The sequence below is a fragment of the Panulirus ornatus genome, chromosome 19, assembly GCF_036320965.1.
Source record: "Panulirus ornatus isolate Po-2019 chromosome 19, ASM3632096v1, whole genome shotgun sequence".
Lineage (NCBI taxonomy): Eukaryota > Metazoa > Arthropoda > Malacostraca > Decapoda > Palinuridae > Panulirus > Panulirus ornatus.
This window is the reverse complement of record NC_092242.1, coordinates 60,468,853-60,486,959: the sequence shown is the minus strand read 5'-3', so window position 1 is coordinate 60,486,959 and position 18,107 is coordinate 60,468,853. Positions and strand designations below refer to the sequence as shown.

At 46.2% G+C, this 18,107-nt stretch overlaps 1 protein-coding gene across 3 annotated transcripts in view; it reads right to left on the bottom strand.

Moving 5' to 3' along the window:
- The window catches only part of tnc (tenectin), a 158,905-nt gene that overhangs the window by 88,484 nt on the left and 52,314 nt on the right, over positions 1-18,107 (bottom strand). For all 3 annotated transcript variants that reach the window (XM_071674004.1, XM_071674006.1, XM_071674007.1), the window contains exon 2: positions 10,199-10,235. The gene's annotated coding sequence lies outside the window, so the exon portion shown is untranslated. The remainder of the gene's footprint in view (positions 1-10,198; positions 10,236-18,107) is intronic.

Genomic DNA, 18,107 nt, shown 5'->3' with positions numbered 1-18,107 from the left:
TAACTTTAAGTGTCTTTAACAGCCGTCAGCAACAGTCTGTTCTGTAAGGACTATCCACCCTAACAGCCGTCAGCAACAGTCCATTCTGCTCTGCGAGGATTGCCCGCCTTGGCAGTGCTTCGGTTCTGCCTGTGGTGTAGTTCCCGGGGACACATGGCAGTAATGCGTCAGATAAAGTTAGAATAGAGTATATGTGGGGCGTGACTTCACTGGGAACCTTCTGAAGGATTAACGAGAGTATGATCAAGGAATGTTAGATTTTGATGGCATTAACGAGAATACTGTGTTTATAATCCCAGGAATAGTTCGAGACGCAGACGCAAAGTTGAGGATTCACGTCTTACGTGTGAGTAAAAGTATAATTTTCGCACTCGCTCACACAAAGTAGCAAGAAACACACAAAAGAAAAGCCTTGGCTCTCTGGCATCAATTAAGCTCAGCAGTTTCCTCCCTCCACCACTTCCTCCATGTGATTAGATATGACGCGCTCTTACTTCTCCCATGCCTGTTGTTGCCGTCTTTAGGAAGGCAGAACTCTGACATCTTCAACCACAGAAGGAGATTACAAGACGACGTAAGAATCGGAATCACGTCAACCAGAAACTACCGCGACTCAGATAACTTATCGAGAACCTGCCTGCAGACATTGTTTACTTATCCGCGTAATTATACACATCTTCGAAGATAAAAAAAAAACCAGATTGCATGAGGATGCAAGAATCATTCTGGTGTCAGGGAAAAGACGGTGACTGTTGCGTCCGAGTTACCAAGAGCCAATGGGAGGCCAGGAACAACAGGTGGAGTTTAAGGTGCAGGTGAGGAAACCTCCATCAGGCAGCTGTGTCTGTCTGTCTCCAGCATTTGAAGACGGATTATTCTTGGATGTGTGGCTCCATCTGTCACACCAGAGAACACTAGCGGTGACTGGCGCAACACCAGCGGGGGCTTAGTAACACGCGCAACAACAGAGAAGTTGTGAAACCATCGGGGATGTCAATAGCAGTTACTTCGTACGAGTAGTAGTTGTAGTAGCAGCAGCAGCAGCAGGAGTAACAGCAGCGGCGGCGGCGTGTGAGGAGCAGCCAGTTCCTGACATTGGTAAGCGACAACGACCTTGCCATTGAACTTGAGAGTGAGAGAGTCCATCACGCGAGACGCCCAGGGAAAGACAAGCTCCGCCCACACAGCCGGCCCGCGCTTACCACCCACAACCCCCACCGGCCGGTCTTCTTACCCTTCTGCCACCTCTCGTCTGTGTCACACGGCTGTTGCACCGAGTCTGTTGCTCTTTGCTACCGGAAGTGAGGGAAGCTGACTTGAAGAACGGACTCCCCTACGAGAGAGGATGAAATAGTAATAAACAAAGAGCAAATGACTTTTTCCCCGAGTCGTGTGTGTGTGTGTTGTTCTTCAGCGGCAGAGGAGGACGGTGTTCTCATGTACTTCTCTGATGGTGTTCTTATGTACTTCTTTCATGGTGTTCTCGCATACTTATAGCGTTCTCAAGTACTTCTCTTATGGTGTTCTCAAGTACCTCTATCACGGCGTTCTCATGTACTTCTCGTATAGAGTTCTCAAGTACTTCTTTCAAAAAAAAAGATTAACTTACTGTGTCTGTTGTTCTCAAATCAATTTTCCTCGCTCCAGCTACCACGGATATCTTTTATTCAGCTCCTGCCATGGCCGGTGCGTCTCGCTCTCTACGAGTGGTCCTCACTTTTACCTACACTAACACTCTCCCTAGAGGAGGCAGACCCGTCCTCTACCTTAGTCTCGGTTGCCTCACCCTTCACCAACACCTGCCTGCCTCATCATGACCACAGGTACCTGCCTCCTCTACCGCTCCTCCGACTCACTCATTACCTCTTACTAACTCCTTCCTCCACTAGATCCTCCTCACATCACCCGACTCTCAAGATATATATACATGTGTGTGTGTGTGTGTGTGTGTGTGTGTGTGTGTGTGTGTGTCTGTGTGTGTCTGTGTGTGTGTGTGTGTGTGTGTGTGTGTCTGTGTGTTCATATTTCGTTTTTCTCTTTTATTCTATGACACCACAAGAGGATTTCGCTGACCTTCGAATGGCCACCAATCATCGAGTAGCTGTACTTCCAGCGATGACCTCTGGAGTACTCCCTGACCTCTGACCCCCGTCAACGTCTCCTGGTCCTTGGAATTCTCTTTGTTCGTCCTTCCGCTGGTGTAGTCTGCTTGCCGGACATGTAACCTTGGCGCCTATTGCAATGTCTGCTGGGACCACTCGCGGTTTGCGAAAATGAGTTTTCATTTGAATCTGCCATCCAGCAAGTTTTCATCGAGAAAGCTTTTTTATTTACGTCGAGGGAGGCGTGTTGTGTGTGTGTGTGTGTGTGTGTGTGTGTGTGTGTGTGTGTGTGTGTGTGTGTGTAGTGAGGATTTATTTGTCCCGAGGAACTCATCAAGGACTTCCTGACCGTACCTTAGGCGTCGTCACAGCACCCACCGCCACCCTCAGCGTACCCTCGCCTCTAGAAATAAAGAAAATCACCACATCTGCCAGGCAAACATGCTTATCAGCCGCGCTGAGCCGCTTATCAAGTCTTGCATTACCTGGAATACGTATGCGCGCCATGGGCTCGCTCGATCAGGCTGGAGAAATACGAAAAAAAGGTTCAGGAGTGTCTTACGTGTGTCCTTCGTCCGCTGCCTGACCATTAGCAGGCCAGCACGCTCACTGGCTTGGCTATTAGCCGGCCAGCAGTTCCTCCTGACCATTACCATGCCACAAAGTCCCACACCATTATTAATGGAGGGGTGGTGGTCGTGGGTGGGGTTGGATGGACGGCGAACACTGCAGTGCTGGTGTCGGGGGAGACACAGTAGCAGAGTGTGGCGACAGAAACAAAAGAGTTATGTGGTGGATCTGTCATCAGCAGGAAGAGCTGAGGTTGTAGTGGAGGGAAGCGAGTGTCTCAGCCTCACGTGAAGCCTTCTGGGGTAACTGGAAGGTCGTGTGCACTTGGTTATGAGCAAAGGAAGAACTAAATATTTCGATGTTTTGGGCAACAACTTAACAAAGTCTTACAGACGGCGAAGGTGTGGAATAATGAAGGTACAGCATAGATAACGGGTAGGGTATGATCGTCAGTTGGTCTGCATATGTTTACTGTTATGTTTATTGTTATGTTTATGTTGTTGTTTATGGATAGCTTACGGGAATCTTAATGATATAGAAATATAACATACAAATATCATATAATTTAGAAACGATAGAGATAGAGACGAGAACTGAAACATCGTTATATTTTTAACGAACAACTATACTATATATACAAAAAGATAAGCAATCCGGCTAACAATTTTCTTTGTACAACTGGTAAGGTAAGTCCCATTGCTGTAGCCCCAGCTGGTTCCTGTCCGCCAGCTGGTGTATGTGTGTGTGTGTGTGTGTGTGTGTGTGTGTGTGTGTGTGTGTGTGTCCCTCGCTGGGGTGCATTACAGCAGGATCAGGTACAGTTCCTTGGTCAATACGACTGTTAGTGTCTGAAAGGATTGTTCTACGAAGACAATCCATGCTGGCACAAGTTCTATTTTCCCTTCACAGTCGAGAGTTCAAAGATGAACTTTTCTTTTCCCCCGTGGTTCCCACCAGAACAATGGCATGGAAAGAAAGACTGTCTCAGTTTGCCCACGAAAAATCAGAATTTTACCGACGTGTTTGTCCAGGTGTTGGTTATTCTGCCGACGGACCCCCACTACTGACCGCACACCCATGACCCCCCTAACATGACGCTACACACGAATTTCTCACGCTAGATTTTATCTATTATTTTTTTTTCCTTCGCCCATCAGGAGGAAAAAAAAGAGAGAGAGAGAGAGAAGTGTTGAGAGGCAGACATAGTGGTGGCAGGCGATGCATCACGCTCCATAAGAGGAGTGGCAGTGACCTCCAGCTTGTGTGACTCACCGGCCACAGTACAATTAGAGGTCATTAACCAACGCAAGCATTATGACCTGGGGTTGCTGTCTGGGGTCATGCCCGGCCCCTCCTGCTGCTGCCTCGCCGCCTCCCTGACGGTTCTGGAGGTCGTCCACAGGGGCTGGGAGGTGGGACGCCCTCCAAAGCCCTCCAAGGCAAGCGTTCGTTGTCTTTTTTCATCCAGTTCATTGTCATGTAAAGTAATGAACTGTGATGTAAAATAGTTAGGGAGGAATGAGAGTAAATCTCTCTCTCTCTCTCTCTCTCTCTCTCTCTCTCTCTCTCTCTCTCTCTCTCTCTCTCTCTCTCTCTCTCTCTCTCAGAGGCAGTGGGTGGTAGGCAGCCAACAGACCAGGGAGGTACATTACAGGTACTACCCGCCTGGGTATTGGGAGAGATGGTCACAGCTGTACACAAAGCCAGCACTTCCATGGCTGTCAACTTCCATTCCTTCAGCACAGCGCTCGCTGCTCTCTTTTCCTTCTGCCTCATCACACTTGGGCTTCAGGACATAAACGTACAATTCCTACATCTTACACGTAACACTTGACACCATGTAATTCACACTTGCTCTTCACGCCTCTAAATTACCCTGCGGCGAGGGTTGAACTCTCTGGATAATATCACATAAGGATCTTAAGTTCAAAGTTTATAGGAAACCTGCCTAAGTTGATGAATTTATTCATCATTCCTCGAACCATCACGATTCCGTGAAAATATGTATTTTTCATGGGCGTGTTTCTTTGGGCCCTGAGAATTTGCGATCCTGAATTCTAAAATGAAGAAATTGATCATATTTCTCTTATACTGCAAGAAAACTTTGGTTCTCTGGAGAAGGAAAACTGACAACTGCATACAAAAATCAAGATATACCAAATACTGTATTGAGACACAAGACAAACCCGATAAGAAAAATATTCACTACTCGCTAATATTTTGAAACATTGTCAATGTCATTTTCAAATATGATTACACCATACGGAATTCCTTGATGAGGAATAGACCATCATCTAATCTAAAATCAAGTGTCTAATCAGTTCCATGTAAAGTCTATAATGAGATGAATATTGGTCGAATGGGTGAATCTTTAAAGGAGAGGATTCAGCAGCATGAATATTCTGTAAGGACAGCTTCAGAATCAGCTGTCTCCTCAGCTGTGGTGAAGTTTTGGTTTGGACATAGTCTCTTCTTCGTACTGACTCTGTATCCTTGAAAATGACTTGAAACACAGTCGAATACTTACAGCTTCTGTGTTTATTTTTTCTTATGCCAATGGTTCACGTATACGTGTAATTTACTACAATGACAATAATAATAAAAATGATAATAATAATAATGATAATAATAATAATAATAATGATAATAATAATAATAATAATAACAATAATAATGATAATAATAATAATGATAATAATAATAATTATAATAATAATGATAATAATGATAATGATAATAATAATAATAATGATAATGATAATGACAATAATGATGATAATGACTAATAATGATTATGATAATGATAACAATAATATATCACTGATAATGATATATATCATACGTAATTGCCGTTACCCGCGTTAGCGAGGTAGCGCCAGAAACAGACGAAGTCCACATCCTCTCACATCCATTCTCTAGCTGTCATGTGTAATGTACCAGGACCACAGCTCCCTAGACATAACCAGGCCCCGCAGAACTTTCCATTGTTTACCCCGGACGTTTCACATGCTATGATGTGAGGTGGGTTTGATCATGTAAGTAATGAAAGGGTAAGAGAGATGCGTGATAATAAAGAGTGTGATTGAGAGAGCGGAAGGGGGTTGTGCTGAAATGGTATGGGGAATATGGAGAGAATGAGCGAGGAAAGACTGACAAGGATGATATAAGTGTCAGAAGTGGAAGGAACAAGGAGAACGAAGAGACGAAGTTGGAGATAGAAGGATGGGGTGAAAAGGAACAAGCAGGAGGGTGAAAGGCGTGCACGTGATAGAGTGACCTGGAACGATGTGGTATACTGACGTGCTGTCAGTGGACCGACCCAGGGCATGTGAAGTATTTAGGGTAAACCATGGAAAGGACTGAGGGACCTGGTTGTGGATAGGGAGCTGTGGTTTCTGTTCATTACACATGACAGCTAGAGAATGGATGCGAGCAAACGTGGCCCTTCTTAGTTTGTTCCTGGCGCTACCTCAATAACGAAGGAAACAGTGATCAAGTATGCCACACACACATATATATATATATATATATATATATATATATATATATATATATATATATATATATATATATATATATATATATATATATATATATATCAACTTTTCTAATTTTACATACTTTTATACGATTTTTCATTCAATCATTGTACCTTATATACGACTTTTCTTTTAATTATTGTACCTTAGGAAGTTCGAGAGCAAGTTACTAGCTTACAAAAAAATTTAACAATCATCAACCATGTAAATGATTTCCATATTGATGTGTGATGTTAACTTTTTATCGTAGGCTGAGGAGGAAAAACGGGTCGCTAAGTGGTCTGAACACTATTTATTATCTTGCACCTGAACGCTTAAAGTTATATTCTGACCAGGTCAAGTTCACCCGCAGACAACACTGTGTGTGTGTGTGATGGTTCGCTGCACGCAAACCTGGCACGGACTGTTATCAAAGACAACTGGTTCTCGGGATGCCATTACTAGCACAGGGTGGGTGTATGTCTGTGAGTGCGTGGGCGCATCCAGGTAGTGTGTGTGTGTGTGTTATGTTTGATGTGCTGCCTACGGTAATGTTCAGTCCAGACTAATCATGTTGAATGAAAGCATAAAGGAAGATGATGATGAATGGGAGTGGTGAGAGAACATGATCAGTAGAGAACAAGTGACTATGGTTAGTGTGGAGAGAGTAAACATGATAAGTAGGGAACACGTGACTATAGTAAGTAGGGGACAAGTGAACTTGGTGAGTAGGAAGCGAGTGACCATGGTTAGTAGGGAGAGAGGAAACGTGGTAAGTAGGGGACAAGTGAACGTGGTAAGTAGGGAACGAGTGACAGTGATAAGTAGGGAGCGAGCGAAGATAGCAAGTAGGACGCGAGTGACCATGTTAAGTAGGGAGCGAGTGAACATGGCAAGGAGGGAGCGAGTGAACATGGCAAGTAGGGAGCGAGTGAACATGGCAAGTAGGGAAGGAGAGCTGGCGGTGGGAAGACCTGAGGTAATCTTAGATGTACTGCTGTGTTGTACAGTTACGTGAGGCGCCAGACCAGGAAATGTTGTGGAGGGTGACGTGTCGACCTCCTTGCCCTCGCCTCCACCACAAGCACCATCCTGTCTCCCATCCCAGCACTAGTCACCACCACCATCCTGTCTCCTCCTCCAGCAGTAGTCTCCACCACCACCATCCTGTCTCCTCCTCCAGCACTAGTCTCCACCACCACCATCCTCTGTATCCTCCAGCACCGCACACTTCCTTCTCCCGCGAGTGATCCCCATCTTTCCTGTCTCTACCGCGTTGCTCTGTTATCCTGTACATGATCACTGGCTGTTGTCTCCCGCACTGTTGGCTCTCTTGAACATCCCCCAGACTCTGTGGTGCAGACCAGCCAGAGCAGCGTCACGTGCCGCCTGCGACAGACTAGCACTGCAGCACATGTGGTTGTAAAGATGGTTGACTCAGATGATGGCTTTACATCTTGCACGCACGAGAGAGAGAGAGAGAGAGAGAGAGAGAGAGAGAGAGAGAGAGAGAGAGAGAGAGAGAGAGAGAGTGTGTGTGTGTGTGTGTGTGTGTGTGTCTTCAGGCGGTGTTATTTGCACAGACGACCTTTATACCCCAAAAACCAGTGCTGATACATGACGAGCTTCTCAGAACCACAGCGACTGCATGGAGGCCCTTTTATTTTCCACCACAACCACCAAGATCAGTCAGTATCACAACGAGTCATTTTACAGCAAGAACAGCAACCTGAGGTCGGGAGGCCCATGAACGACCTCTTCCATCAGGACGACCGCTAACATGCCCAGCACGAGGGGTTCACTCACCCTCACTAACCTCTTGACCACAACCACTGTTTCCCGGAACACCTGCACGGACGTCCTCCAAGGAGAGGTAGGCCCAGGAAGTGGCGGCGGCGAGATGGGCCACAGCACCTTAGCAGGACCCAGGAGAGGTGGCGTCACGATCCAGGTAGATCTGGCTACGGTAGTTTAGCAGGACCCAGAGAGAAATGCCCAAAGTACCAAGGTGCACAGTACTCAGTAATGACCCAAGGAGAAGTGGCCACGGTAACCGGGAAGGATGATGGCGAGATGGCCACAGTACCCAGGAAGGACTTAGGGAGAGATGGCCACAGTACCTATCAAGGACCTAGGGAGAGGTGGCCGCAGTACCTATGAAGGACCTTGGAAGAGGTGGCCACAATAACCAGCAAGGACCCAGAAGAAGTGGCCACAGTGCCCTGGAAGGCTCCAGTGGCCCAGGCTATGTTTTTGACGACATTAACGTGAGAGATGCCTGACTCAGCTGGCCAACCCACCAGGCAGACTATGCGAGATCTCCATCAGTTTCAAATTTCGATGTTAACTCAATTATATATATATTCCAGATAACTTTTGCAGGATGTCAAGCAGTGCCTGTAGGTCCCCGGAAGATAAACCGAAAAAAGGTTGAATGAAACCATATTATAGAGGCCATCTTGACACTCATGTGACTGAAGGGTTAGACATCATAGTGTACCATGCCAGCCCTCAAGACAATGCTATCCTGACGTCATTAGTTGCTGTGGTGTGTCCTCCTGGGGTAGTCGTTGCTGGGGTGTATCCAACAGGAACGGTCGTTGCTGGCGTATGCAATCCAGGAGTAGTCGTTGCTGGGGGTCTGTCATCCAGGAGTAGTCGTTTCTGGAAGTGTGTCATCCAGGGACAGTCATTGCTGGGGTATGTGATCCAAGACACTTCTCTTGCGATCGACAGTGTTCAGAGGCATGCATTAGGTAGCCTGGCTCTCCTCTGTAACCTTACGTACGAGGAAGATACGTCAGCAGCGTGGCACAGGCCCACTCTCTACAGGTTCGACCGACTCCACAGTGTGTAAAGGTTCCAAGTTCATAACAAGACACGTATGACCTAAAGTCAACGTCCAACAGCAGTTAGTGATGCCCTTTGACTGGTTTACACCGTTGAAGCAACTTTTAAAGATGTTATTGACTTTGCTCTCTCTTCTAATTCTTGCTTAGTTGTATATGAATGTCAGACCTGCTTGCTGTCCGGCTGTCGCAGTTGCCGGAGGTCAAGCTAACATTCTATCTTTCAACATTCTTTTCCGGTGTCTCGGTTTCGTGACTTTGATACGAACACCTGTCAAAACGCGTAGTCACTTACCGGTAAGTGTTGTGACGTGTCGACAGGACGAAAAGGTTTAACCTCCTGAGGTTCCATGTAGTCATAATTCAGTTCTCACCTTAGTCTTTAATCATTAATCTGTTGTAGAGCAAAAGGTTTTGAAAATCCCGGATGGTCAGTAGGGAAGGAGAAGTACCGTAGAGGTGGAGCCAGATGGGGCAGAAGCCTGAAGAAGAGACCGTTAACCTGACACATCGCCTCCGTCAGGGGAAAATGTAAACAAATACCATGGCGTTGACCGGATCAGTTGCCGGCCACAACAGCCTTACGAGGTCGTCCACCTCCTCTCCTGGTGGGGTCTGTGGTCTGACTCTGGAGTAGGGTGGTGTAGCCTGTGGTCTGACTCTGGAGTAGGGTGGTGTAGCCTGTGGTCTGACACTGGTGTAGGTTGGTGTAGCCCGCGGTCCGACTCTGGGGTATGGGTTGGTGTAGCCTGTGGTCTGATTCTGGAGTAGGGTGGTGTAGCCTGTGGTCTGACACTGGTGTAGGTTGGTGTAGCCTGCGGTCCGACTCTGGGGTGTAGGTTGGTGTAGCCTGCGGTCTGACTGGTGTAGGATGGTGTAATGATACTAATGATACCTCATTCTGGCAGATCTCAAGCGAGACTATGTGAAACAGCTTTTCTCACTAGCATCTCATACACCGTTGTCAAGACTGCGTTTAAATGTGCCAGTTAAAGTTGTGAAATATAATAGACTATTGCGTTTCCACTATTCTTCATAAAGTCATAAGAATATATATATATATATACATATATATATATATATATATATATATATATATATATATATATATATATATATATATATATATATATATTATATAAAAGTTATCTTTACTTACGTGTATGTTAGGGCCGTATGATGTGTCCTGGTCCCTCCTGCAACAGAAGACAAAGGTACAGTTACATTTAATGTTAACTTGAGATCAAAGGAGCATTTCAGCGTGGTCACGAAGTAATGAAATTATCAAGGAAGTATGAATGGTATCACGATCGCTCCACAATCACTAGACAACCGCAGTTTCCTCCACATAATGTGGAGGAAAATCTACTGACATTAACAGTTCACACACCGCTTACAGACACACACACACACACACACACACACACACACACACACACGCGCACACACACACACACACACACACACACACACACACATAAAGGTACATTACACCACAAAATTAACTTCTGCAAGGTCACGTATTAAGACTGATCCACGGAAGTCGTCAACCATGGGTGTGAAAGCACAGGCAAACCCATTAAGCCCCCCATGCAAGCACAACAATACAGTAATCAAACGCGCGGACTCGTCGGCAGGGGAACCTGACAGCAATACTTGTTTGTTTGCGTGTGTGTGTGTACTTGTTGTCGCTGTAGCAACGATATCTTATAACACAGGGGTAAGTTGACTTCCAGGATCCACGAGTTATATAAAACAAATACATTACGATACATTGCGGCAGGACAAATGATCTAAGAAGACCCCGAGACCACGGAATAGTGTGGCGAATGACGTGAGGCCTTGTGCCTTCCCCCACCACCTCAACTCTATCATCATCATCATCCATCATCTCCTCTCCACTCCTGCATCATTTTACTTCCCGTCATTAGAAATCACACAGTCTCTCCGCCGTTTCCTCTATTCATCTAGACTTCAGAAGGATAAAAAAATTCTAAAACAGAGAGATTTTGAAAATCTAAGAGTCTCATGACAACTGGCTTTTGTTTACCATGTTAAAGCTAAGATGTCCTTTATAATTATAGTGTGTGTTAAGTAATACTACATGGGTACTGTGTTCAGGATGAAGAGGGAAAGTTGTCCCTGCCATGTTAGATGGAGTGCAATGAAGGTAAGCTGATGGAGGGATGAGTGGAGTGTCTTCCCTATGATGGAGTGGGTCAGGGAGGGATGGCTGGTGGAGGCAAGAACGAAGTGACCCCTCCAATCATGATGGATTAGATTGAGAAAGGGCTGGTTAGTGGAGGGAAAAGTGGAGCTATCTCATGGTAGAAGGATTGAGGGAAGGCTGGTTAATGAAAGGAAGAATGGAACTGTCTTTCCCATTGGAGATGGAGTGAGATATAGGTGCTGAGGGAGAAATGGAGTTGTTCCTCTCGTGGCAGGCAAAGTGATAGAAGACTAGAGTGAAGAGTGTAGATTAAGGGCACAGGGAGGGAGGGAAGGTAAGTGTGGAGAGAACCAACTCGTTCATCCACCTACATTGTGCTACATATCCAGGTTTCTCTCAGGATGCGCGTTCATGTTGTTGTGAATGTAAGTTATGCGTGCCCCTGGGTATGAGCCAAGATGGTACATAGTTAAAGACTTGGAGGTACACATAGGCAGAGAAGATTGACATGGGAGTGGAAATTACGTATGTATGGACCAGGAAAGTGCCATTGGATAACCTGTTCATGAACTCGATGCTAAGAGGCTGTCAATCCGTTCATAAGACGTCGTATTTGTGTTTGCCTTTATGGAGGAGGTCTTCAATAAGTAATGACAGGAACTTTTTGATTCCAAACAAGGAGGCAAGAAACACAGAGATGGAATGTTGTACGAGGAACGGACAAGTATCCAGCACCAGGGAGAGCACCAGGTGCACCCACCATGTAGGTAATAGTTTCCTTGCCACTCAGGCATGTGAGAAAAAATATATCATGAATGTGAGAGCTGTATCACGCCGCTTATGTTGACGTGGTTCTCCTGTATTCAGAGTAAGGGTAACGATATATATATATATATATATATATATATATATATATATATATATATATATATATATATATATATATATATATATATATATATGATTTTTTTTCTCGGTGAGATCAGAAGAATGTGATTAGTCTAGCCTCCGACGTAACTGTATATATGAAAATCCTTTGATAACAATAAGAGGGACATTAGAGCGTGAGGAGGAGGAGGAAGCAATATGTTTGGAGGCAAGTCACGAGTGGAGGGACGTGCCTGGCTACTGACCTCCTCCTCTTCCTCACTTCAGCCCCTCATGTCTTCCCTCATAACACGTCATTACTTCAAAGTTCTCGTCTTCCCTCATATGACATCATTATTTGAATGTTCCTAATGGCCAATCTTGCTCTTCCTGAAAGTCAAAATAGTGTAATTTCCCGATAACATCCCGCCAACATCCTAAAGTGTTCCTGAACCAGCAGACTCTCCCACCACCACTCCCAGCCTAGGCTCACCGTAAACTTTCCGCCCAGGTTCAACACCAGTTACAATGCATCCCTGGGCTCTCTCTCTCTCTCTCTCTCTCTCTCTCTCTCTCTCTCTCTCTCTCTCTCTCTCTCTCTCTCTCTCTCTCTCTCTCTCAAAACAGTCCCAAATGGACCTAGGGGTTGACAGTTATGTGATAAGCATGGCGAAAAAAAAAGAAACTATCATTCCTGCAGGAAGATGTGTGGTGAGGACTACGTGTTAACCCCAGTTGTTTGCAAAGATGTTGTTAAGTAGGTATTTCCTTCCTCTGGTATGACAGGTCATGCAATATACATCCAGCAGCTCCTGCCAAAGACCCATGACCCAAAGATTAGCACTGTTTCCATAGTAAAAGAAATTATATATGGTACGTTAAAAATCATGGAGTCTGCTTCCAGTCTGCGTTTCGTTTTGGAACTGAATATGATTTTTAACATAGAGTTCCGTATTTCAGAGTAAACTACAGAGCTCCAATCTTGAGCCATACCTACTCCGTAGCTACGTTACTTGTGGAGTAACTGCTTATTTTCATGATCATTCCATAATCATTGTCCCTCGAAGTACGTCGCTTGCCCCTTTCACCCCCCCCCTCTACCCCTAAGCCACACGCTCATCCCTGCTGCCCTGCCACGTCCCAGGTGAACCAGCAGGAAAGTGAGAGTCACGTCGGATTCACATGGGTGAGGAACCTCCCGCTACTTCTCCCCACACACTCGAATGCTAAGTATAAGAAAAAAAATTGTGTGTGTGTGTGTGTGTATATATATATATATATATATATATATATATATATATATATATATGTGTGTGTGTGTGTGTGTGTGTGTGTGAGAAAATCAGCAAAACTACATCATAAACTGAAAAATTGCAACATAACAGAAATAGAAACTTGCTATCACGTAAAAGTTCTGCGTCAATCCCAATCTTGGGCCCGTTATCATACTGAGAGTTATCATTGACGAACGAGATGACCACACCGGCCAAGCAAATTCTTTCAGCAAAGCAAAACCAAAGAACCATCACAGTGTATCACCTACAAGCTTCTCAATAAGGAAGAAGCCAGACCCAGCGGGAGAACAGGCCGGATGTGCTGCGGACACCGAGAAACGATGTCCAATTTCGCGCAGCGTGAGCACGTCCAGGGGTATACGTCTTCCTCCGCCTCAAACCCACCTCTGATAATTATGATGCTGGCGGACCACTCGTCTCTGGCCGGTCTTCTTCCTTCGTCCTACTCTGATAGCTTTCCCAATGTTAGTCTTTGTCTCTGCTTGCCTCCGAAGCCAATTTGTTCTTATCGTTTCTTCCTTCTGCTTCCTATATCACTGCATTCACCGCTCCCCCCCAGTTTTCCCCCCATCAAAAAACTTCTTTTTCATAAGTCTGTGTTCTTTTTGCTCCTCTGCACCAGTTCTCTCCACCACTGGCTTCACCAGCCTACTGCATTTACCTCCTCCACATCAGTTTTCTCCATATTTATCATCACTCTTTCTCGCTCGTTTATTTCAGATAACTTTATATATTCTTGAAATATTTTTTTTTCATCTTCTCAATATGTTATTTCGCGTGACAGTTATTTCATTAACACACTGTCCCTCCTCAGGCAGTTCTTTCTCGTATATCATCGTTCATTTTTCAACCACATCTAATGTCCCTCCAGTCTCCCTCTTCACCCTCCTCCTCCTCTCTCCTCCTCTTCCTCCTACTGTTATCACCAGTGCTACTATTATGCTGTTTCTTTCCACCGTTCCTCCTCCCCAGCTACAACTCTCTTTCTCTTCCCACATTTTTGCTTCCTGCTCGTGCTCCTTCCCACGCCCGTTATGTTGCTGCTGCTGCACCCCGTGTAGCCCTGCCTGCTGGTGAATGCTGTTCTCGTGGGAGGTTACAGAGTGTCCCTCTCCTGCAGACCCTCAGTGGGTGCCCAGCCCGTGCTGGGGCAAGTGGTAGGCGGGGTGTGTCTCATCCTGTGTCCTTCTGGGTGCCTTCAATCATCAATATATGGTGCGATGGATCCCAAAAGTTGGTTGATGGCTGGTTGATTGAGACCAGATGACTCAATGATTCCATTTAACTTAATACCAGACGAATGACGAAAGCGGTATTCGCATAAGTGATTCGTAGCTCACGATTTCGTGAAAGTTTAACCAACAGGTTAAAAGTCAGTTTTGCATCAGTTCCATCAATGTCAACACTAGTTTTCATCTCGCATGTTTACAGTTTTTTCCTGAACTATAAATGAAATTTAAAAGTCAATTCTCATCACACATTTTTTTTGCTTCTTCCGTTGTTTCTATTATATTTTTTTGTTTCCTGACGAGTTTCTGATATTGGAAACATATATCTGTGTTTATTTCCTGACACCCAGCCATCTTCCTCAGCTCACGCGATGAGCGGTGGGCAGGTGTCGCCATCTCTGACCAGCCATGGTTCCGTACAGCGATCAAGAACTAACGGGTGTTTTCTCCTTCCTCGCACCAGCACAACCACAGGAAAACTATACAAAGTAGTTGTGGGACGTATTTCAGATTTCCACAGCACATAAAGACGGATTCAAGGTCCTTCAGTTGCCTTTGTGAATATTGTCTTTCGTTAGATATACTAGATTAGGTCTAATAAATATCTGCTCTTTACTCTGAACAATGTCAGTAATCTCTGAAGTGACGTACACACATGCGGAAGTCTGGTGAACATATAGTCGCAAAACCGTTCCAGTGGACGGGGGACCTACTCATTAATTCTCACCACAGTCATGTCCCGTCAGGAATGCGGAATGTACGGAGAGTGCTTCGAGGACAGCCTATCACTAGGGTGACAACCAGGTTACCGAGTGGGGTCTTATAAGCCGTCGGCAGCGCCATCACTCAAGACGGGTGTCTACATCGGTACTAGGATGTCACTCACAGAGGGGTTGGGTTTGTCACCCACCATCGTCACCGTGTTATTCGTCCCCTTCGCGATGACCAGGAGTGTCAGCAACATCATAACTTGGGTACAACGACGCAGTCACCAGGGACATGACCAGCACAGTCACCAAGACTGTCACAGCGGTCGACTCGAGTCGCGCTGAGGTGCACATTGTACCCGGAATATAGGGAGCAGTACACCCTTTGGCTGCCCCTAAGACTTTAGGCCATGTATTGTTGGCCCCCAGACATACTGAGCAGTAAATAGTTTGCCCCCAAACGTACTGAGCAGTACACAGTTGGCAAGAAAGAAAATTTTGTACTTTGTAACTCGAGAAAATCAAAACCAATAATACATATACAAATTCATGAGAATACTGAAAAAGCGCACTCATGCACACGCTCACGAGCGCTCACGATTAATTCGCTCCTTACGGTGATACATCATACAGATGCGCCACTTACAGACAGACATCACACAAGCACTCGAAATTCATCCCACGACCAAAAAATGATACCTAATATTCGCTAACATTCACAGCATCCAAGCTCCACACTGCCTCACAACCCTCCACGTACATTCACCCTCTCGCCTCGAGAGAGCCTCTTATCGCCTCAGTTCCTCCTCTCAGCCCTTGAGCACACGAGAGGAAAACACCCTTTGACCGCATCATCATCGTACTTGAAGTTCCTTCATGGGTTACGTTATGGTCATAATTATCCGATAATTATCGTGCGGTTCTCAAATGATTTACCCTCGTCACGGTGCCTGCCGCATCTCCACTCCAGCGGTGAACTATTGTTTGGCCCTCAAGATCGGCCACAGCCGAACGCTCATCAAGAAAGGTCGTAAAGTAAGAAATATGTTGCAGCCCATTGCTCTCTCTCTCTCTCTCTCTCTCTCTCTCTCTCTCTCTCTCTCTCTCTCTCTCTCTCTCTCTCTCTCTCTCTCTCTCATGTGTTCAAAATCACCCTACAGGTCTGTGTTTCGAGTTAGTGTGTTCGTTGCGTATATCAAACGTCCGTAGCAAATCGCTTTGTGATCACCGATAATTTTGATAGTCAGAAACACACACACACCAGTGTCAGTCAGGCTTCAGCGATCGGCGTAAACCCTCCTGACGCCTGGGCGTCAGACATGCCAGTCAGACGTCAACAGCTCTGTAGCGGTCATCCACATGATCTTGGATAACCCCAGTCATAACTCAGGTCCTGAGGTAAGTCTCCTCAATAGTCTCAGATCACCTCAGTCTTAGGTTATGGCGGGTGACTGGGCGAACCCCGTTACGTTATTCTCAGCACAACAGTAACCTGCTGGCTGATTGTTACAGCAGTTATGGCTGCGTCTGCGTGTTGAGTGGCGGGAAACTGATAACCCTCACCTTTACCTTCGTGACGGCTTTTAGGTATTGCCCCTTGACTGTGTAGCAAGAGGTGTGTGTGTGTGTGTGTGTGTGTGTGTGTGTGTGTGTGTGTAAAGTGTCTGAGGGTCTATGTGCGTCTGTGTGTAGTGTGTGGTGTGCGCGAGTGTCTGTGTGCGTGTGGTAGGGATTACACAGGAGAGACGGCAGAAGAAAGGTAGGCTGAGAGAGGAAATTCAAGACTCCCATTACCCTCCGTGCCTCACCTGCATAAAGATCCGTACAGAGAAACGTCGTGTTTTAAGATGAATCGAAGCCAGGAGTGAGTGCCGGACACCAGACGGGAGGTTGGTGTAAGACCCCGAGGTGTTTATCAAACAGATTAATCCTCCGGGAGGCGGTTGATCTGGTCGATACACGCAAGGACGCGGGTCAGTGATTTTACTACGGTAGGTGGGGCAGGAAATGCGTGGGTTGGGAGGCGCAAAGGTACTGTGGGAAAGTACCATCATCCTGTTCAAGGTGAAATAATATATATATATCCTATACTTCTTGGGTCGAGCTTGACACCAGCTCTCATTTTTTTTCTCCACCGGTTTAACTGGCTAATTGCTTTGCCCCCGGCACGACACACCTGCGGTGGTAGTGCTTCCCTGGTGCAAGCCACAGGTAACGAGGTAACCAGGTCCACAGGCACCAGCAGGTACACAAGCCAACATTTCTCCTCCACAGGAATAAACACCAACACGATTTACCCCAAAGCCAGAGTGAACCTTGTGTACCTGTGAGGTGTGGTGGCTGCAGGCAAGAAGAAAATCTAAATTTCAGACCGACAGAAAAAAATTTGGAGGTAAGGTAATTGTGTGGAGGAGGGACGGTGCGTCTCCAGCCAGCAGTAATACATCACTTGTCTTGAGAACAAAAACCTTCCTTAAACTGATGACCACCGTAAGACCTACGTGACGCAGGGGGGACCAGAGCATGGGGCAGCCGACTCCCTACCCATGATGCCCTGCCCAACCACAGGACCTACGTGACGCTGGGGAGGCCAGAGCATGGGGCAGCCGACCCCCTCCCTATGATACCCTGCCCAACCACAGGACCTACGTGACGCTGGGAAGGCCAGAACATGGGGCAACCGACCCCCTCCCCATGATATCCTGCCCAACCACAGGTCGTACGTGACGCTGGGGAGCCAGAGCATGGGGCAATCGACCCCCCTCCCCATGATACCCTGCCCAACCACAGGTCCTACGTG